Source organism: Python bivittatus, unplaced genomic scaffold (genome assembly GCF_059951505.1).
Source record: "Python bivittatus isolate LINGU-HERP-01145 unplaced genomic scaffold, Pbiv_v1 ctg000980_np1212, whole genome shotgun sequence".
Lineage (NCBI taxonomy): Eukaryota > Metazoa > Chordata > Lepidosauria > Squamata > Pythonidae > Python > Python bivittatus.
Window position 1 is genome coordinate 43412903 of NW_028277125.1, and position 22773 is coordinate 43435675.

The 22773-nt window shown below is 37.2% G+C and overlaps 1 protein-coding gene across 3 annotated transcripts in view; it reads left to right on the forward strand.

Moving 5' to 3' along the window:
• The window catches only part of HPSE2 (heparanase 2 (inactive)), a 196372-nt gene that overhangs the window by 30347 nt on the left and 143252 nt on the right, over window positions 1-22773 (forward strand). The gene's annotated exons all lie outside the window — the stretch shown is intronic.

A 22773-nucleotide genomic window follows, 5' to 3' on the forward strand; every position in this document is an offset into this window, starting at 1 on the left:
CTTTCGAACTTCATTTTCTTTCTTTGCCAAATGAATAAACAAAAGAACAAGAGGATAAGGGCAAGGAGAAGAAGGAGATAAGTGAGCTCTAAATTGGTTGTGATGATACCTGTGTTAAAGATGAATTTCTGAGTGAAAATTAACTCTCACTATGTTTCAAGAACATTAAAACTAGCAGTGTTCACCTATGGTTTCATCATCCATCCATCCATCCATCCATCCATCCATCCATCCATCCATCCTTATTTTTTGTATCAAAACAATATTTAATCCTACTTTTTTTAATTAAAGGTATAAACTAAAAATACAAACTGAAGGAAAAAAATAAAAAAATCTATCTTATATTTTATAGTTATCAATAGTCACTGGTTTGCCAATGAATTCACTATTATAATATGAACAATACAATATATTATTGTAAGATATCACAATCTCTGCCATAATAACACATATTGCTGCATCCTTTGATTAGTAGAAAGTGTTGCCTTTTCCAAAATAGATCACACATTTTGGGCAAACATTCCTTGACATCTGGAATAATATCACTTTTCCAATTTATTAATATAATTCTTTATGCCACCCCTCCCATGCTTGATACAACCATAATTCCTGATAAATAGTCAAATTCCAAAGCATTGGTATATAATTTAAAGATTTTCCTATAAATCTTCTAATACACATTAATACACTATCCCAAAAAGATACTAAATGATGGCATGCCCATATCATATGGGTCAGTGAGCACTCAAATTTCTTACATCTCCAGCATAAACAATCTGATGTCTATCCTTTCAACTTTGATCATATTTTAACATATTAAGAATCATTCCTTCCTTCCCTTGTTGGTAATGTTGGAAGATGGAATTATGGGACCTAAATTCCAGTACATCTGAAGAGTACCAGTTTATGAAAAACAAAATCTGAATTAGAACTAATATGAGGTCCTTTGAAATTATCATATTACTAAGGACTGTTGGAAGAAGGTAGCCAAGGATGATACCAGCTGGAGCTTTGCCTCATGGTGGGAAACAGTCACTTTGTGGTTTCCAAATTTTGGCTGGTTAAAAACCCTAGTAGGCACCATCTTTCTGTTGATAATAATTTGTATTTGTCAATATTGTTGTTTTCAGTGTCTAGGTCTATTATGTATACTAGCTTTCTGAAGTTTTGCAAATCTTGTGCTGCTAAACTCACTATGCTTACACAAATGGAAATTCAGGAAAGTAAGCAGAAAATTGATGATAAATATAAAGGAAAGGTGAGCCTTTGAAAGAAGTTTCTTTAAAGGCTCAAAGGGGGGAGTGTTGGAAATTAGTTATTAGAAAGCTGAACTAACACCATTTTAGAAGGGAAGCTACTGTTTCACCATTATAGAGAAACAAGAGGGTTATGTAGACAGATAAGGAAGGAATGAGAAGAAACCGTTACACTTCTGACAACAGAGATAAGGTGTACCAAGTAGAAAGTGAGAAATCGGGCTATAATTTATTTGGAAAATTAAACTTGAGAATTTTAGAAATAGGCATGCAGAAACTAGTTGTTTATACCTGACTATAAAAGGGTGTTGTTCCCCTTCCATGGGGCTGGCCACATTCAATGCTCTTGCCTTGTGTGCTAAATAAATTTTTGAACTCTGAACTACAGCATCTGGTGTTTGACCTCAGCAAGGAATGAACCATAGGGAAGAAATTCTTCTAACAGGTTCACACCTTAGGAGCAGGATAAGAAATTGAAAGTTGCTCTATAAAGGGAAAATTAAAGAAACAACAGTTAACAAAGATATTCATGCCATACTTAGCTTGATATGTATTTGCTTTCTCTTCTTTCAAGAATAAATTGAAACTGGTACTGTATACTCAAAGGTGAATCCTACTTTCCCATGAAATTAACATTTTAAAGGTTTAAGTGTGTACCCCAAAATAAAGGAGCCAACATCACAGGGTTATCACAATTCAACAGTATTAAATAAATTAGAGAATAAAAGGCTTTTCCAGGAATGAAAATGTTGTCCAAAGGAAGAGAACAAAAAGAAATGCAAACTTACATTTTTTAAAAAGAGGCTAACATGGGTATGCAACTCGTCCCAGCCCTATATAATGAATAATATTAAGACTGATAACAAATATTTGGATATCAGAAGTTACTAGGCTACTGGATGACCAAAGGAGTACTAAAAGTAGATATGGTGATTGCAGACAGACTGAATAAATTATTTACACTGGTTTCGATATGGGGCAAATATTATTCATTTCAAAAAGGGAACCTAAGGAACTAAGAAAAATATTGACATTCTAGAACTTATTCACAAGTTGAAAATAAATTAATAGATGCTGTCCACCCAAGCAGGTTGACAAAGGAGTATGAGAAGGCTGTATACTTTCCCCTTATTTATTCAACCTACATGCTAAATATATATTGGATTGGAAGAAGATGAGCTTGGTTTTAAAATTGGAGGAAGAAACATCAATAACCTGTGCTGTGCTGATGACGCTACCCTGATAGCCAAAAATGCAAAGGATCTGCAAGCTCCAGCAATAAAAGTCAAGGAGTACAGTGAAAAAAATGGGACTAAAATTAAATATAAAAAAGACCAAACTAATGACAACAGATAGAACAACCAGCCTTAGATTTGAAAATGAAGATAGCTTCTACCATCAACAGTAAAAGAACAAGCAGTCAGGAAATATGCCATAGCTAGTACTTTGTAGAGCAGCCATGAAGACCTTGGAAAAGATATTCAGATGTCATGATGTATCTATACCTACAAAGATCAGAATTGTGCAAGTAATGGTATTCCCTGTGACACTGTATGGAAACAAAAATTGGACTTTGAAGAAGTAGGATAGGAAGAGTATCAATGCTTTTGAACTTTGTTGTTGGAGAAGACTCCTGAGAATACCATGGACAGCCAACAAACCAAACCAATGGATCATCAAACAAATCAACCCAGAGTTTTCACTCAAGTCACGAATGACGAGGCTCAACTTATCCTATTTCAGACACATTATGCAAAGACCTAACTCTGTGGAGAAGGCTCTAATGCTGGGAAGGGTGGAAGGAAGAAGAAGAAGAAGATGACCAGCGGCAAAGTGGATAGATTCAGTTACAGGGGTGATGAAAAACCAGGTTAGAGAGAGATTGTCATGGAGAAAATCTGTGTATGCTGTTGCTAAGGGTTAACAGTGACTTAATGATGCGTAATCAATGAATCAATCCATCCAAGAGTTCTTAAGGAACTTAAACATGAAACCAATGTACTTTAAATAAAATTCTGGCCAATCTTGTCTGGGCACAGAGTGCAGGATGGTAGGCTAGAGCAGAAGTTTGAAAAAAAAATCCTGAAAGAAAGCAGTGGTGAACCACTTCCATATTGTTTATTTAATGTACTTTAAATAAAACTCTGGGACTCCTTGGATATGTCTATGAAGTCACCCAGGATCCAGCTTTACTTGACAGCATCATTATCTTTACTGGAAAATGGTCTGCATGCAATAGATTTTTGGAAAAAGAAAAAAATAATAAAGCAATTTCACAAAGAATGTTATTAATTACTAATAGTCATGGTGGATATTCATGACCTGTGGAACAAAAGATAGCAAGTCTTTACCACTGCAGGAGAGTATTATGAGATTGATAACTGATACCTTCAATTATTAAAAAGGATGTCACAAAGAAAGTGGTCAGGAACTGTTCTTTCTTGTTCCAGAATTCAAGATACAGAATAATGGATTTAATTTACAGGAAAGCTCCTATATATCTCCATCCGGGGTGAAGTAAGTGATGTTGTGGTTGTACTTACGTGGTGCTTGCAGGCTCTGGGGGTCTGGATGGGGAACAACAGGCTTCAACTGAACCCTGGTAAGATGGAGTGGCTGTGAGTTTGGGGCTCTTCCATGTCTGGGGCCATACCATCTTTGGTCCTGGATGGGTTGGACTGCTATTGCAACACACTCTACATGAGGCTACCCTTGAAAAGCATCCGGAAGCTGCAGCTGGTACAGAATATGGTGGTGCAGGCGTTTATGGGCACCTCTAGGGCTGCACATGTAACACCTCTGGTGCGTGAGCTGCATTGGATGCTGGTTTGCTTCCAGGTCCAACTTATGTTGTTGGTTATGACCTTTAAAGCCCTTCATGCCACAGGCTTTACCTGAGGAACCATCTCATCCTGGTTACATTGGCCCGGCCTACTGGGTCTGGCAGGAAGGGCATGTTACAGACCCCGTTGAGTAAACAATTTTGACTGGCAGGTCTAGGAGGAGAGCCTTTTCTCCCATTGCCCCCCCTGTAGAACATCTTGCCCCCGAGGTGAGATTGGCCCCCACTCTTCTGGACTTCCGGAAGAGCATTAAGACCTGGCTCTGTCAACTAGCATAGGGATCCAGTGGGGTTCGCAACACTCAGGGTGGTTGGTGGCTTGAGGACGCTTTATCCATCTTTTAACTTTGTATATTTTTATAAAGATTTTTATCGTTTTACTTGTAAGCCGCCTAGAATCACTTATACAGTGAGATGGGCAGTGTATAAATTTGATTAATAAATAAATATATAAAGCTGATTCTGTTTGAATATTTTTTAAAAACCCCTTAATTACTAGTTTTATTATTAGGACTGTAAGCTTTCATCAGTAATCAATTGCTTTTTATTGCAGAGAATTGTTTGTTAACTTACAGGCTAAGAAGCAATTGCTTATTTTTAAGTATTGTATTGCTTTTTGTTAGTGTAGTATGGGCTGAATAAGAAAATATTAAAGATGGCCTTTAGAAGTTAGTTGTAGTTTTAGCTATTTACAGTGTGAGCTATATTAATATTCTTCACTATGTAAAGAAGAACCAATTCCTGAATAGTGTAATACTCATATTTATTGAATTTTAGTTGACGCAAAGCAAAATAAATGGCTAATGTGGTTGATATTTAATTAGTCAACACGTGTAGCATTTATCATATCATTATGGATAAATTCTTCTGCAGTCTATGAATGCCGGTGAATCTGTCCATGCAATACATGGCTCTTGGCTGCACGTGTGCAGACATCGGGCTTGGTGTCCAGATTGGAAACCTCATGCTGTTTAAACTAATTGCTTCCTTGAAAAGGATGAAATGAGCATCTCTTTTTTTTTCTTGAATACATGAGCCTAGTGGATCCTGCGGTGCTTCTGTTGGGACTTCCCTGCAGAAGAATTTACTGCTATAATGGAGATGAACTGACTGTAGGCCCATTAATAGCAGCCAGATGTGCTGCTGTAACCATTATCATCTATCCTGCAACCAAAGTGGTTGGCAAGTGGATAGCTGAGGAACCTGGCCAGATACATAGTTGATCTCTCATACCAATGCCTGTGCAAAGTCCCTCTTTGCTAACTCCTATACCTCTTGAATAATTCTTATCCCTCCCTCCCCCATCCCAAATCTATCATAGCCTTATGAGAGCGTGTCCTTTCTTCTAAAGGGGAAAAATGTTTTATACAGAGAACTGTCCCCCATATCCCAACTTGACTCAGTTCCAAGTGTTACTGTTCCATATGGGTAGAGGATGAATGGGAAGAGGGTAGAGTAATACCCTATTTATATTCAATTATTATTTATTGTAGCTGAACAGCATAAGATAGGGATTCCCCTGGCCTATTATCATACTTCCATTATGTTTCTTTATTTCACATTATTTTAATTTGAGAGATAGCCAAATGCAGAATGTGGGGGGACTGGAAAACCAGCCTAGAGAAGGCAGATTCCTAAGTCAAAATCTCTGCCCCTCCCCAATTCCTGCTGCAGTGCTCTCACTGGTGGATATTTTCTCCTGCTGGCTAATAGATTACTGAAAGGAGACAGCAGCAAAGCAGAGGAGAAAACCAATAATTTTTTCTATATTGAGTGGCACACTTACAGACCAGGAGTTATTTGGCAATAACTCAGGCAGATGCAGTAGAGAAAAGACTGGGATCGACAGTAAAGTTGACATTGTTTTCTGCTGACTGAAAGTGGATTGTACCTTAACTCAGTAATGGGAAAAGGCCTTAAATCCTGCTTGCCAAACCTTCTATTCAAAAGAAGCCAGCTTTTAATTAGAGGCACTTTCCTGTAACAGTTTCCATTTGTTTCTCCCTCTAATCTGTCACAAAGCAGATTAATATTTGCAAAATGCTAAAAATAGGCAAGGAACATCATGAGTCAGTCAGTTATCCCTCGACTTCATGAATAATTAGTTAGTAATTGCCATTGATTTAGGTTTGCCTCTTGGCAACTGCATGAATGCTTCATCTTGATTTGTCTCTAGTAATAACTTTAGCTTTCCCAAGAACATTCCAGTAATCTCTTTTCCCCATCCATCTACCTTATTGGTTGTGTTCTCCTTCTTGTTCCCTCAACCTTGCCAAGCATAATAATTTTTTCTAGTCCATCATCTGCTCAGAATACATGCCCAAAGCATATGAATTGTTATTCAGTGCCTCAAAAGAGCAGTCAGCCTTTATTTGGACCAGGACTGATTGATTAGTTCTTGCAGTCTGTGGTATTCTTTAGTGTCTCTAAATCTGTAATTTGAACTCTTTTTTGTTGTTGTTGTTCTCTCAGTGTGCAACTGTCATAGGTATACATTACTACTGGAAAGACTGTTATTTTAACTCATAATGGTATTAGTTATAATTGAAATATATTTTATTTTTCATGATTTTGTCTAAATTTGTTATTCCTCCCTATGAAGAAGACAAAAACCCACCACTTTCAGTTTTTCACCTGAAAGTTTTTTAGGAAAGGGATGTAAACAGTGTTTCATTTGCTGAGCTGCCACAATTCTTGGAGTAACAAAAATCCCCTCAATCATACTCTATTTAAAAGAAAAAGAAAATGACTTGCTAGCTCCATTACATGTGTGCATTTGCCTGGCCATTTGCACATGACCAAGTTGTTGAGGAGGAGGCCATCTTCCTGTGAAGGCATTACTCCTTTTGCTAGCTCTGAGCAGCCAACTGGAGGATAGTGTGGTGATATTTTTTCAAGCAGGCAGGCACTTTTCATAATAATGCTAACCTTAGTTGTAGATTGCCATCTAGAGTTTGCGGGGAGGGGGACATTGGGTTTGCTGCATGCTGCTTATACAGCTAGTCCTCAACTTATGACCATTCATTTAACGACCATTTGAAGTTACAACAGGACTGAAAAAGTGACTTATGACTGGTCCTTGCACTTATGATCGCTGCAGCATCCCCATGGTCACGTGATCAAAATCCAGGCACTTGACAAGTGGCATGTATTTACAACAGTTGCAACAGCCTGGGGTCATGTGATTGCTATTTGCGACCTTCCCAGGGGGCTTCCGACAAGCAAAGTCAATGGGGGAAGCTGGATTCACTTAATGACTGCAGTGATTTGCTTAATGACTGTGGCAAAAAAAGTTATAAAATTGGGTGCAGCTCACTTTAATGACATCACTTAGCGATGGAAGTTCTAGTCCCAATTCTGGTTGTAAGTCAAGGATGTATAAGCATATGCAAACAGGCAGAGAGGCTTTAAAAACCAGTATTGTGAAAGTGAGAAGAAAGTGACTAGAAGGGCAAGAACAGATTAGTTGATAAGATTGGCTGTATTCCTTCCCTAGGCACAGTTGGCCGTAGTAGATGCTGACCAAGGTCTTGTTTGCACTCAGCAGCTGAAGCAAAATAGACTGGTCACCAAATCTAGTATCAGGGAAAAAAATGAAGCTCTGCTGTGGTAAACCGATTCAGTGTCAGAAAAATATCAGCTCAGCTTTTGCAATTAGCTGATGTCATGGCAATGTCTGGAGCTGACCCAGGAACAGCACAGTGTGTCTAAAGAGGTTCTAATACATTCTAACCTCCTTTAGTAAGCTGTTTGACTTAATTTAAATCAACGGAGACATTGTTATGAAGTGAGACAAATTGTATAGTTAAGCTTTCTGTCAAATCGTAGTACTGGTCTTCAGTAAGGTACATATGTCATTGCTCTACAAGCACATTAAATTATCTTATTTAAAAGTGTTCTGAAATGCAAGGAAACATAGTGATTTTTATTCTTATTTTCCTGTGTGTCAGGACTAGCCCCAAATCAAGTGTCAGTCTTCTCAAAATATCAGACTAATTTAATATACAATACAAAAATTATCTCTTTGATACTGAAGAAGCTGCTAGTTAATAATGTGTAATTCTATAGTTTTCTCCCAATATTTTGATTCTTTTAAATAGTCTTCAGTAATGATGCATCTATTATTCTGTTAACATAGCTATTATGTTAGCATAGATTCACACTTCCATATACATCACTGTATCATTCAGTATTAAAAGTCTCCAAGGAATTTTCTAACAAGATGGGCGGTGACAAATTTGATAGACAAATTTTTTAAAAATTTAAAATTTCCAAATAAACAGTGCAAATATTATGTTTGAATTGATACTAGGTAGGACAAAGTTCTCTGTGGTGATTACTCTGGGAAAGTGCATGTATTAATGTATAGAATTGGTTGTATGTGCAAATTAGACCTACAGCTTTGTTAGTATCTAAACAAAGTTTGATGGGGAAGAACAAATGCATATATGAAGTCCTCTAAACCTCCACTTCAATAATGTCAACATTGGAAAACATATTTTCCTAAAGGTTTTTTTTTTTGAGGGGGGGGAACTGATACTAGTCAAAACAGGCAACACCGTACTTGAAAGACAAGTGGTGAAACAAAGCAGCTTCATCATACATTCATAAGGTTGGATAACACTAATGGGCATCCATGGGTACTAGGAACAAAGAAGGTCTTGCCTTGCTGTGAACATGTGCATTTTCTCCTACATGCTATTGGCTACTAGAAATCGATGGTTTCCACTGTAGGGGATTCTTTTGCTATGGTAAATAAGAAATAAGAGAGATATCTAGGAAGGATGGGAAGCATGTAATGGAATACTTGATTAGGATTTCTAAATTAAATTTATCCTGATTCATTTTGAGTTGTCTCAGAGGATTTTCATGGTTTTTCCTCAGGATACTTTTAACTTGGGATGAAGGCAGGGAAGTCATACTACACCTGGTAGAATTTCCTCTCCTCTAGCATTCTTGAAAGCATTTTTCCTCCTATGTTCTGGGCTTAGCGACCTTAAGCACTTTTAAGAGAGACTCTGTAGTGGAAAAAATGATTCTAGTTGACAATGCCAGGGTGAAGTGCTATAAACATTTTAGTGCATGTTTAGAGTTAAAATAAAAAATTGTCCATCCTGGGTTTTTTTTTTTATCATTATTCCAAAGAAAAAAAGGATATTGGAATAGTCCATTTGTTTGACATTTTGATGAATAAAAAGTCATTTTATCTGACCATTTCAGACTGACAGGATAGAAACTGTGATGGACTGGAATGGAGGAAGGGGGGTGAAGACGGTGCTCTCGTCTCCAGAACAACACTCTGGAGATAAGCGGAGAAAGCTGGCGCATCCCTAAACATTCCAGAAGATAGTGAATAGCTGTGCCTGGGAACTAGTGGTCAGTCTGAGAAGATTTCTGTAAACAGGCGCTGGCTAATAAACCTTGCTGATTGAACCTGCATGGTCTTCAGGAGTTCTTTAAGCTAGGCCTGACAGAAACAGAATTATAGGACTAGAGGGAGGATGATTATATTCTAAAGAGATTTTATCTGTTATGAATTCTGGGTAAAACAAATATTATAGCAGCAGTTTTAAATGATACAGAGCATTAAAAGCCTGCCACTTTTGGAATGGAATAGCCCCAAACAGTGAGACAAGACTGGTCAACATAAACTCCTTGGCTATGTTTATGCAATATTCTTAGCCAGGTCGGTTACAAACCTAATGGTGCATTTCTACAGGGTTTTATTAGATAATTTTTCTCCCAAAGACGTAGCCTATTATGTAAGCCCAGGCCATTTGGTGTATGACTTCAGGGCAGAAAATGGGTTAATTCTGTAAACAGATAAATCATGTTATGTTACATAAATCACTCTTTCTAGGTCCTACCTATAACATTCCACCATCTTTAGCAAAACTGGTCAAATTTTCCATGTCTGATATAAGAATCACTTATATTAATTACATTGAGCACCTATACATTTTGAATTTTTTAAGTACTGTGTAAATAGTCTATCATTATAGTTGGTTTTATCCCTTGGCATTTTCTCTTTATTCACTTATTAAATGAAGTGCAGAACAGGTTTCACAATTGGGTAGACTAAGGCATCAATCCTAGAAAAAAATGCATCTGGTAAAACTGATTTAAAGAACACCATAGACTTTAGACAAGGTTGTTTGGTATATATACTGAAATATTTGTATGAAAGATACCAGATTCACATTTTATGCTGGTACTTGTACTGAAAGATGTGATTCAAAGCTGCAGGCACATGGTCCATTCCTTCCTTGTCTATGAAAAGTGATACTTAGCATGTTGATAGACATTTTCCTCATGTGATGGAGAATTCTCAGAAGATAAGAGAGGATTTAGATTGTACCACAGATGTGGCTATTTTTTTATTAACCTTTGTATCCTCAACATTCAGAATATATTTTTAAAATGTGTTTCATTTTCTTATTAAGTTATTCTTCATTTTAAGTTGGGAGAAGATGGTAATTTAACCACAACTTACCTGGCTGTTTTATAGAGTACACTGGTCTGAGAATCACAAAGGACATGTGAGCTGCTTTGAGTGCATCATACTAGAAAAGTGGCATTTCTGTTTAGTTATATAAATAAATATAATGAATGTAACCCTATTTTCTATGACACAGTTGGGAATCTGAATCCGGAGATTAGTGAGTAATATAGCTTTGATATGCCTAGAATTTTATCCTTACAGTTTTTGATGTTGAAATTTAACACATAGTGCAACTCCTCAATTTAGTGCCATCCAGATGTATTAGAGGGGCATGCTGGCTGGGGATGATGAGAATTCTAGCACATCTGGAGAGCACTGTGCTAGAGGAAGTTAACATTGAGGATATCACCCAGCAGGCAATCTTGAATTATTTTAAGATAGGATTTTGTTAAAAGAAGGGGATAGTGAGCTGCTGTGTGAAAGCTATACATATTTGCAATGCTAGAGATCCTGGGAAGAGAGTAAGAAGGAATGTTGTGGTCAAGTTGCTGATAGGGTCATTGCTCATTCTTTCATCTGTACCTTGAGGGACACGCTCCTGATGACAGATCAATTCTTTATTGCTGGAATAAGATTCCTCTGCAGCTTAGAAGCAGCAGCAAAGGAAGACAGAACAGTGGGTGAGTGTACATCTGGATTATTATTTAAGTGGTCACAAGGGTTGCTCTGATCAGTAGGGTCACTGCCTGCTGTTAGGAATACAGTCAGATTCTAGTGCTTACTGTAACTCCAAACCACTTCCTCGTCTGTTGATTCCTTGCCTGCAGTTCCTCCTGCTCTCCTATCTTAATCAGTTCAAAACAAGATCCTAATTTAGTGGCTGTTAAGGGGCAGTGCCCATTTTATTTATATTCCTCTTTTTATCCATAAGTCAGTCAAGATGGTATATAGAATTTCTAAGCAATTGTGATCCTCTCTGTCCTAAGATTTCAAAGAAATGGACAGTGATGCTTAAGTGCAGATTGGACATGTCTTAGGAATTCAGCTCATAGCTAGGACACACTTTTAGTCTTGGTATTCTGTTGTAATGCTGAAGGTGTAATTATCCGCATGCTGTATTATTTTGAAGTTTTTGAGGGGTGGACACCACCAAGCCTTTGTCGTAAGACTATTATGTAAGGCAGGTTTAACTGTAAATAACAATCTTGTGGCAGACTAACAAATGATGGCATAATTATGGGCTGATGCCAGCCTTGTTGAATCTCCAAACATGTTGAGACTGCAATTCCCAGAAGTTCCCAGCACCTCTAGAGGTTGCTAAGGTAGAGAAGGGTGCAGTAAGCTCATAGTTATACTATAAATACTCTTGGTTGTTTTTGCTACAAAACAGTAACAGAGCTACCCTTCTGGACTTTAAGTGTGGTACATGAATTGGGACAGAATAACATACTTTGCATACTAGTTTTGGGCATCTGATGGATTGATGTTCAAATCAATGTATATGTGTATGTTTATGGTATTTCATATACATTTTGGACATGGATTCTAAATGTCACAGTCACTACTGTCACATATTCTAGAACTGCATGGAATGTACTTCTACAGTACTAATGAACTACACAGGCTTTAACAGGTACTTCATGTTGGCTAGAACAGTATTTAAATCAAATTGAGATGAAATGGATTTGAGAAATAGGTCAGTTTTACTCCTCCCAGCATTTGGTGAGTCTTCATGTCACGAACTGCATGTTCAGAATTTTTCAGACAAAAATGGGAAAAACATTTTAGGAGTAAAATGTGAACTTACTGGCAAGGAAGTGAGAGCAGCATATTCCAATAACTAATTAGAGGGCATTGGAGTTGGATTTGCCTCAGCCGCTCCTTTTCTTCATTCTGTTGGACACTCCCTAAACTGGATCACCTGGGGAAGCTTCTTTAAGGGACTCCAGATGGTGTATGCAATGCTGCCTCCAGCTGTGACCAATCATCCTAGCCAGGCAATCTGCCTTTTTGCTGAAGCCTGCAGCAGCCACACTGCCCATTCGTCACGCTTCTCCAATTGCAGTGCTCTGGATAGCTTCTTTGGGTCTTGTCTGGCTCTTCCTCCCTTGTTTTATCATCCACCCCCTCCATGAGCTAATGTAGTAACATCTTTTCATTGGCTATAAATTAGAGAAAAGCTATAGATAAAATATGGCTTACAGAGGAAGATTTGGAAACATCTGGTTTTTAGCCCTCAGATTCAATCTTCACTTGTCTTGTATGACAATGTCACTGTTTGTGCATGTGTTAAAAAAAGAGAGAGTTGATACATCTGAGCCAGCCCAACTGGATAATTTGGAAGAAGCAACTGGCAAGCAGAAGGAGAGGGAAGCAGAATAAAAAGTTTTCATGTGGAGGTAGAAAGGATAATTCTGAATGCAGAACTTTTCCTAACAAGGAAATTGTACAAGCTGACTAGCCCAAGATATTGGGTGGTCTAGGCTGCCTTTCCTTTCTCCAAACAGTCTTGGACCCATAAATTTGGTGAAGAAATAGTTGATGGGATATGTCTAAAGCATCACTGATGAGAAAGCCTAATGAGAAATTAATGAATATAGATAAAACATTTTAAAAAATCTCCCATTCTGTGCTCTCTGGCAGTATTCAAGAATGTGGAATCAGCATCAGAATTTTGAGTGTTGCAGTGTTGCAATATATTGTTTTAGAGCAGGGGAGTGTTATCTTAGTGAGCTTGGTGACATGTTACTGATCCTGCTCTATATTTCTGGGTTCTGTTTCTTTTTTAGGTTGTGGGCATCATTGTATGGTTTCAACAAAATTATGGGTACCAATTTTTTTTTTTAATTGAAAACATTTTTAAAAGATTACAAATGATCAAAACTCCTGTAATCTCAAGTGAGGACAGAGATCTTATGAGATATAGGTATCATGAGATTTTGGTCATTTTTTATTTTTTTAAAAATCAAATGTTATTTTTATGTTTTTGGAGATATGGGGCACCATGTTGTCAAATCCTGAAATAAATTCCTATAATGATTCACTTCTCTTTGATTTAAATGCTAATATCATGAAAACAAGTCAACGGCATTGTGAGCAATATCCTATCTTGTACTCTGTTCCTCTACATTCTCCCTTATATATTGGATGGATGGTACAAGACCAGAATTTATAAATCACTGGATGAATTATTTTCATTATATATATAAGGATAGTAATATGGATGTTCAGTCTCTTTCCTATGTGTTGTCTGTTATTAAAAACAAGCGTCAATATCCTTTGTCCTAAAATAGTAAACCTAGGATCAATATACCTATTCTAAAACACAGTTCAAATGTGATTTGGAACAAGAACCCATCTTTCTAGAAGGTTTTTTTTTAGCTGATTAAGAAATAATCAAATTATATTAAATCTTTGTTTAGACTCGGCTCTGGTCCAGTTTCTTCTCAGAATACAGTGGGGCAAAAAAGTATTTAGTCAGCCACCAATTGTGCAAGTTCTCCCACTTAAAAAGATGAGAGAGGCTTGTAATTTTCATCATACGTATACCTCAACTATGAGAGAAAAATGGGGAAAAAAATCCAGAAAATCACATTGTCTGATTTTTAAAGAATTTATTTGCAAATCATGGTGGAAAATAAGTATTTGGTCAATATCAAAAGTTCATCTCAATACTTTGTTATATATCCTTTGTTGGCAATGACAGAGATCAAACGTTTTCTGTAAGTCTTCACAAGGTTTTCACACACTGTTGCTGGTATTTTGGCCCATTCCTCCATGCAGATCTCCTCTAGAGCAGTGATGTTTTGGGGCTGTCGCTGGGCAACACGGACTTTCAACTCCCTCCAAAGGTTTTCCATGGGGTTGAGATCTGGAGACTGGCTAGGCCACTCCAGGACCTTGAAATGCTTCTTACGAAGTCACTCCTTCGTTGCCTGGGCGGTGTGTTTGGGATCATTACCATGCTGAAAGACCCAGCCACGTTTCATCTTCAATGCCCTTGCTGATGGAAGGAGGTGTTCACTCAAAATCTCACGATACATGGCCTCATTCATTCTTTCCTTTACACGGATCAGTGGTCCTGGTCCCTTTGAAGAAAAACAGCCCCAAAGCATGATGTTTCTACCCCCATGCTTCACAGTAGGTATGGTGTTCTTTGGATGCAACTCAGCATTCTCTCTCCTCCAAACACAACGAGTTGAGTTTAGACCAAAACGTTCTACTTTGGTTTCATCTGACCATATGACATTCTCCCAATCCTCTTCTGGATCATCCAAATGCTCTCTAGCAAACTTCAGACGAGCCCGGACATGTACTGGCTTAAGCAGGGGGACACATCTGGCACTGCAGGATTTGAGTCCCTGGCGGCATAGTGTGTTACTGATGGTAGCCTTTGTTACTTTGTTCCCAGCTCTCTGGAGGTCATTCACTAGGTCCCCCCGTGTGGTTCTGGGATTTTTGCTCACCATTCATGTGATCATTTTGACCCCACAGGGTGAGATCTTGCGTGGAGCCCCAGATCGAGGGAGATTATCAGTGGTCTTGCATGTCTTCCATTTTCTAATTATTGCTCCCACAATTGATTTCTTCACACCAAGCTGCTTGCCTATTGCAGATTCAGTTTTCCCAGCCAAGTGCAGGTCTACAATTTTGTTTCTGGTGTCCTTCGACAGCTCTTTGGTCCTGGCCATAGTGGAGTTTGGAGTGTGACTGTTTGAGATTGTGGACAGGTGTCTTTTATACTGATAACAAGGTCAAACAGGTGCCATTACTACAGGTAACAAGTGGAGGACAGAGGAGCCTCTTAAAGAAGTAGTTACAGGTCTGTGAGAGCCAGACATCTTGCTTGTTTGTAGGTGACCAAATACTTATTTTCCACCATGATTTGCAAATAAATTCTTTACAAATCAGACAATGTGATTTTCTGGATTTTTTTCCTCATTTTGTCTCTCATAGTTGAGGTATACCTATGATGAAAATTACAGGCCTCTCTCATCTTTTTAAGTGGGAGAACTTGCACAATTGGTGGCTGACTAAATACTTTTTTGCCCCACTGTATAGCTTAGTCTTTCATAGAGTGTATGTTGATTCTGTCTTTCATAATCCATAAAGAAAAGAAGATCTGATCCCAAGGATAAGAAGTTTCTAACTCTAAATCCCACTCTGTGATACTGACATGGAGAGGGAGGGAGGGAAGGAAGGACAGACAGAAGAAAAACAATAGGAAGAGTCAGAACTGGACTGGGGTTTTAAAGTAGGAATATTGCAGCCAGATTGAATTATCTAATCACCTATCTGGGATATATTCCAGGGAAACATTTTCACAAACAAGTCTGTAACTTGACATTCATCAAGTAGGTATACATGTTAACCAGGGAGAAATTGTAGAATTTTCAGTGGAATAGCCTTTAGTACTGTATAGGACAGGATTCAATAATTTTACCATATATTTTCTCTAGAATGTACCTATATAGAATGGCAGGTAATCACCTTTTTTCTTTCTTCCTTATGTCATATCTAGCTATCTAGCCAGCCAGTTAGTTGGGATGAGCAATTAAAAAGAAGACAGTGAGTTCTAGTGCTCGCTTAGGCACAGAAGCTCGCTGGGTGATTTTGGGTCAATCACTATCTCTCAGCTGTAGGCTCAAACATCAAAAAACCTCTACCAATCTGCACTGGACTAGCATGTCATCCTGCAAATACACACATCTGTGACAAAAGGGATTTTGAGTTTTGAACTTGGGCATCTGAAGGCTTTACTAGAATGACAAAACATACAACATGTCAGAATGCAAGCTCCATGCCATATGTACATAGGTACGAAAGGATGGTGTTTGTATCATGACATTGCAACACATGTTTCATCATTTGCCTACTGTGAGTGCTTGTGGTTTGAACCTTGTGATGGCAATAATATTGATACTGTACCACTGTTTGTTTTTCACTATTGGAAAAGTTTCTGACTGCACCAGACGACAGACTATTCATATATTCTCCATACATTTAATAGCTATAGACATCTTTTGCTGTGTCTGTGAAATGCCCAGCTTATTTATTTAGTTAGTTATTTCCCTGCAATTGTATGATTTACTAATTACTTCATTTTATTTTATTTTTCGGTTTAGCATTGGACATGTGTGGAGAGTAGCTACTTGCCATCTTTATGACTCAAGCAATATGTCTCCTTCCCTGACACTGACATTTAAAAAATTATTGGTCTCCGGATATCTAATCTTAGAGTAGTAGTGAAGCAAAAAACACATGAATTAACTTTAGCTTCTTTTTCCTAAGAGAGAGTCGAATATGAAATATAAATATTTCAATCCTCTGTAATTAACATATTTTGTGAGAAGCCTACGTCAAATATTTCTCAGAATTTGTATTAAATTTGTATACTTGTACATGACCCTCAAGGAACAGTAGAAACGGTCCCCTTTTTTAACACCCTCCTCTCCCCCCACATTGATTTTTGCCTTCCATTGCTATAACTCTCTACTTTTTTCAGTCCTATTCCTTTCAGAAATTATTAGCTGGTGAGAGTGATCTATATTTTCCTGAAAGGCTCAAGCCTTCCTCCTACATAATAGCTTTGCCGGATTAAAATACACGCCATTGCCACTTGAACATTCCATCTATCGTTTACAGATACACTTATATGTTCTAAATAAAAGTTAAAATAAATATAAATTAATGCTAGATTATCTGGTATTTTTAAACATACTTGTACCTGTTAGCATCATTCTTTACCAATGCATGCAAATTTGCCTGCTCTTTTAGGAAAAGATATAAGCTTTGGATGTGTAGGGATAATAGTAATAATAATAATAAGTATATAAGTATATATAATAAGTGTATATAATAAGTGTATATAATAAATATATGCCACCTGATTCCCAGCAACTCTGGGCAGGTAATATTAAACTTACTAGTCTAAGAGTTCTGACATTTTTACCTAGCAAAGATTGGCTTGTGGAATGAAAAAGCTAACTACAAACTGGCATGTATCCAAGAATCACTAAGGGAAGGCTGCAGCTGACATCATGGCCACATTTTACTTCCTTTTAAAAACTTGTTTCTCCCACTGTTGGCTGTTGTGGATGGAAATGCTAGATGATTTAATTGCATGATCACATCTAGGAGTGTTTGGTCTTAGTATCCAGCAGTTCATTTATGCTTCTCCTGGCTCTGAATTCCCAAGTCCAGGGCTTTTGCAGGGAAAAAAAGTCTCCATTTGATGGAATGCCATGGACACAAACTTTAGAAATAAGCCTCCTGAGCCATCTTGGAGGTGTCTGGCAGCAGGACAAGTCATTAGTCAATCCTGAAATAATCATCAAGCACAGGCATAGCTTATTTTATATACTGTTAAACACTTCCCCATATTCCAGCATTGATTGGAGCCTTGAATCCTTTCCAAGTGTTTAACCTATAAAGATATTTGAGAACCCCGGGACATAGTAGCTTTCCAAACAAATGATAGATTTTACTTGAATTTTCACAAATGGAAAACCACAGTTCCCTATAGTTACAAAGAAGCAGCTGTCACACACCAGGTACACTGTATGAGAAAACACTTTTTGAAAGCTTCAGGGATTTCCTACTATATGGAACCTTCTACATTTGTAGAAGAATAAGCTCTTACTTCCTTCTTATATTTTGTAGAAGAAAATGTTCTTCCTTCTTTCAGACAGTTGCCTGGGATAATCAGCAATGCCTATTTGGAAACTTCTCTTCATGTTTCTGCTTCATTTTCAAGTTACAAATGCTTGTTAATTTTTTCCCTACAACTCTTAAGTGTCAGTGCATGTATCCTGTGATTTTGTAAGGTTAGCTGACACTATTTTTTATCATGCTTTCAAGTAAAATGTAAGGTTTGGTATATGGTGGTAATACTGATCTCTGGAAAGTTTGCTTCCAAACATACCTGGAAATTAAAGATCCAGGAAGTAGTGAGGTTAAATTCTTTCAGAAAGGAGTTAACTGTTCTATATTTAATATGAAGGTAATATTAAAATGGGTTTATCAGTCAATTCACTAAAAAACGAAGTTTCCCTGTACTGGAAGATTATTTCTGTTTATAGCAGAAGAAGCTTGCCATGTCCTAGTTTTAGAATGTTCCATTCTCCAGATCCTATTCCTGATATAGTTTTAATAGTGTATGACATGGCCAGATTGGAACTGTATGGCCCTGACTTGGCTTGAGGCCAATGCATTTAGTTCACCCATACTGCCTAATGTGGGAGTGAGGTGAATTTGGCTATGGATCTTTTCAAATGTTTATGTGATATTTCTTCCCCCTTTAAGGCAGGCTTGTCAGCCAGACTTTTGCATATGTTGAGAGACTTTCCTTCTTTCCTGTTAGTGTAGCAGTCCTGAGAAATAAAGCTTCTTGGGAGTTTCTGTGATTGCAACTGTGGTGGAACTGAAAGAGAATCTGTAAATTCAAACCCGAATCCAAGGCTGTCCAAGCTGGATTTATATCTAGAAATACTGTCATTCGTATTAGAAGTGTGTTCTGTTTATCCCTTGGTCTTAGGCAATTCTCCAGTTTTCATTTTCTTTCCTTCTTTTTGACCTCTTGTTTATTTCTGTCTGCTGCTTATCTGGGGAGCACACAGTGCATAAAGTCTACATTCAGTACCCTGCCAAAACAGATTCTGGTAGTCAGGTCTGCTTCATAAATTACTTTTACCAACAAAGAACATGCTCTGAAGTCTGGAATAGGCCTGCAATATAGGAAATATGGACAATCTGTTCAAGTGTTCAGCCTTCTGAATGACCTTTAGTGCTCCCGACAAGAGTTTTCACATATCATTTCTTTTACCAATTTTCCCAAGGAACTCTCTATCCTAAAGAAAAGAGTAAGGGCCATTAAGTACATAAATGCAAGATTTAAGCAATGGCTTAAACTGTTACCATTAACTTGTTTCACTGTGGCTTGCTCTGAAATCTTAACACATCATATTTTTTTCTAGATGTTTATGAGGAAACCAATGGTGAAGTATTATTGCAGCTGTGCTCAGAGTTGTGTAATTCTTTGGTGGTTAATAAAATAATTTTTTTTTTAATTCTGGTTTTTCTCCATTATAGCCCCAACTTTTTCTTTTTAAGCCAAGGACTACCTTTTATGGCTGAAGTGATACCATGAAGAATAGAATGGAGAGGTACCTATTGTATCAAGTGATCTCATAGTCATGGACTTCAGCTTTAACCTTAAGCTTAAAACGCACCAGGTTCATTTTGTCATTTTCTCAAATGCATTTAAAGTCAGTGACTCCATAACTTGTTCCATTAACAGACTCTTCCTTAGAGTAATCCAATTTTTGCTAAATGTGTATTCTTTAGCAATCTTCTGTTCAAACTTCCCAGTTGCCTTTTATGATGACACAAAAAATGAGAATAAATAGAATTATTCTCAATTTTCCAGAAACTTTTTCTGGTGGTTATTTCAAATAATCTCAGTGTAGAAAATACATTTTAAAATATCTAGTCACAGATAATGGAAGCCGGGGGGGGGGGGGGCTTGATTTAGTTATAATATCTTGTTCATAGCCCTAGGCCATAATGGTGTAGTTCCCATACAATGTTAACCCCAAAGCAAATAAAATACATTATTGTATTTTAGTATTATGTAAAACCCAGTTAATGGATATATTATTTTTCATTCTCAGATTAGCTGTCTATGTAGTGTACCATGTACTGTATCTGTATACTGTCAGCAGGAAAAATGCTAGTATTTCATACATTACAACATACACATTTTTTCATACGTGGAAGTTTCATGTATGTAGTAAGATGGTATCACATTAAAAGCAACTCATGTTATATGGAAAATGGTACAATGTGGGAGATCCTTGTTCTTCAATATTGTTACACTGAGAATAGTCCATGAGAATTATAAGGAAGTTCATGAAAGTGGACGTTTGTGCAGGAATATTGGTTATGAGGTTGGTATAGGAAGATTGGAGAAATGCTGCCTGTCCCCTGTTGTAGGTATTTCTTACTTTCAGCTTTATTCCTCAAGCAAAGCTGCATTTATAATATATGGTTAATTGAATTTGATCCCTAAAATGTATTGCACCATCACCAGAGCCACCTTTGTCTAGCAGGAAATTTGTGTTATTTTTCTCATCTCTGTCACATGCTCAGATATTCAATTCCAATATCTTTATCATTTTCTAAAAAAGATACCTTTCTTCTCTTAGAAGCAGTTATGGTCAGTGATTCTGAACTTGTTCAGATAAAACATTTATCTTCCTTCTGTGCCCAGGTATCCCTGGTATTCAGGTGAAAAAAGAAAAAGGTACCTCAGGCCTGATTATTTAATTATCCTACATCCCATGTTAACTACTATTCTTTTGGGCAGATTGTAACTGCCTTTATCTCTTGTCACATTTGTCATTTAGCTCTCCTTGATTATGCTTTATAAATTATTCTGCATGCCTGAGGTTTCATGTCTTCTGACCTATCTTTCCCAATATAGACAGCAGCGGTATCTATGATCATAGAATTTGCAGAAAGTGTGATCCTGGATCTTAGATGTTTTCCAAATATGGAAATGGAAATACTTTTTTTCTGTGAGAAACAGAAATGAAACAGCTGTCTGCTGTTCTTACTAAGCTTGTTCCTGTGTGGGTTCCCTGTGAATTTATAGCATGATTCAGTTGTACAGGTGATCAATGGCTTCCTTTATAGTGATAGTAATTTGCTCTAAAATTACTATGTTTATATGCTGTTTATATGCTGCAGAGATCTGGATGGGCTTGATTAATATCGGCATCAAACCAGAAGCCAGCCCAAAGAGTACTACATCTAGATATATCACTTCAACACTCACCATTGACATATTGCAACCTAAAGCCATTTTAGCATTTGTAAAACGAACAAATAATCCCAAGCCCAGAAGCCAGATCTGTTAGGAAAAGTTTCTTTCCTGGGCTTAGTAAGCATCTCAGTGTTAGCACCAGCCCCAATTTAAAATAATTCCCACTGGTTTCTTGTTCTATTTTAGAGGGCTTCTTGACCCCTCCTGCTTCGTTTTTCTGTAAGTTGCGAAGACTAGTGAGTATGGGTGAGATACTTAGACGTCTACTAAAATGAATGAATATAGCTATTTATATGACCGTCCATCAGAACTTGCTTTGTTTCCGTTCTCTTACAACTGCATATCTAAACCTGCCCAGTAACTGTCATCCTTCCTGCAGTTGTCAATCTTTGCATAAGTTCTCTATTGTCAATAAGTATATACATATGGGTATGGCATTTGTCATCCCAACTGAGGGTTAGAAAAAATAATCACTTTGTTTTTAGTGTAGTTATTCAGGGCATCTATTACTGATACTTTGGATTCCAGCAAGTTGCAAGCTGCAGTATTCCTTGTTTGAAATTTGAATGATTCCAGCTTTTTCTGAATCCATTTTAAATTTTGTACATGGTTTTCTTCATTAGTCATCCATTATAAAATGAGAGCAAAATTAATTTATAATGTTATGTTGGACATACAAGAACTATATTTTTGAACAAAAATACTGTAACATAATTTTACTGTTTCTGAGTACAGATCAGATTTCAGATGACTAAATTTGAGCAAGAAACAGATTAGAATCAGTTGGATACCTAAAGTACCTGAAGTTCTGATGACAAAGGGTCAGCATCAGATGTAGACAGAGGCATTAATCATATTATATCACTGCAGAAGGTTTTTTTCTCATGGACATTGTGGCTTTTCAACCTTTTATTTCTGGGATGGAACCTGATATATTCAATAGCTAGAATCAAAGCTAGAAAGGCACTCAGAAAATATGAGTGGTTGGTTGTGTAGCTTTAAAAGATGCCCAGATAATACATTTGTGACTAAAAATCCAGGGGATTTTATTCATCTTTAATCGCAAATGGTTATCCTCATTCAGTAGGATTTGGCTTAACTTGCTGCATTCCTTATGCTTCAAGGGGAATAATAGAGTAGGGGAAAATTACATGTTAGCTTAACAACTATGGTAGACATATCCAGGTTCGTACTATTATTTTATGTCATCTGACCAGCGGCTGGTCAGTTATAAGAGAAATTAAATTCAACTTGGTAGTGATCATCTTAGCAGTACAGGTATACTAATAGTATGGAATCCTTCTTAGGGAAGGACTGATCTGTCAGTTTAATTTCTCATTTTTCAGTTTATTTTGTCCTGTTTCATTATCAGTTTGATTTTTAAAAAAATGTACACATTTTTGTGTAC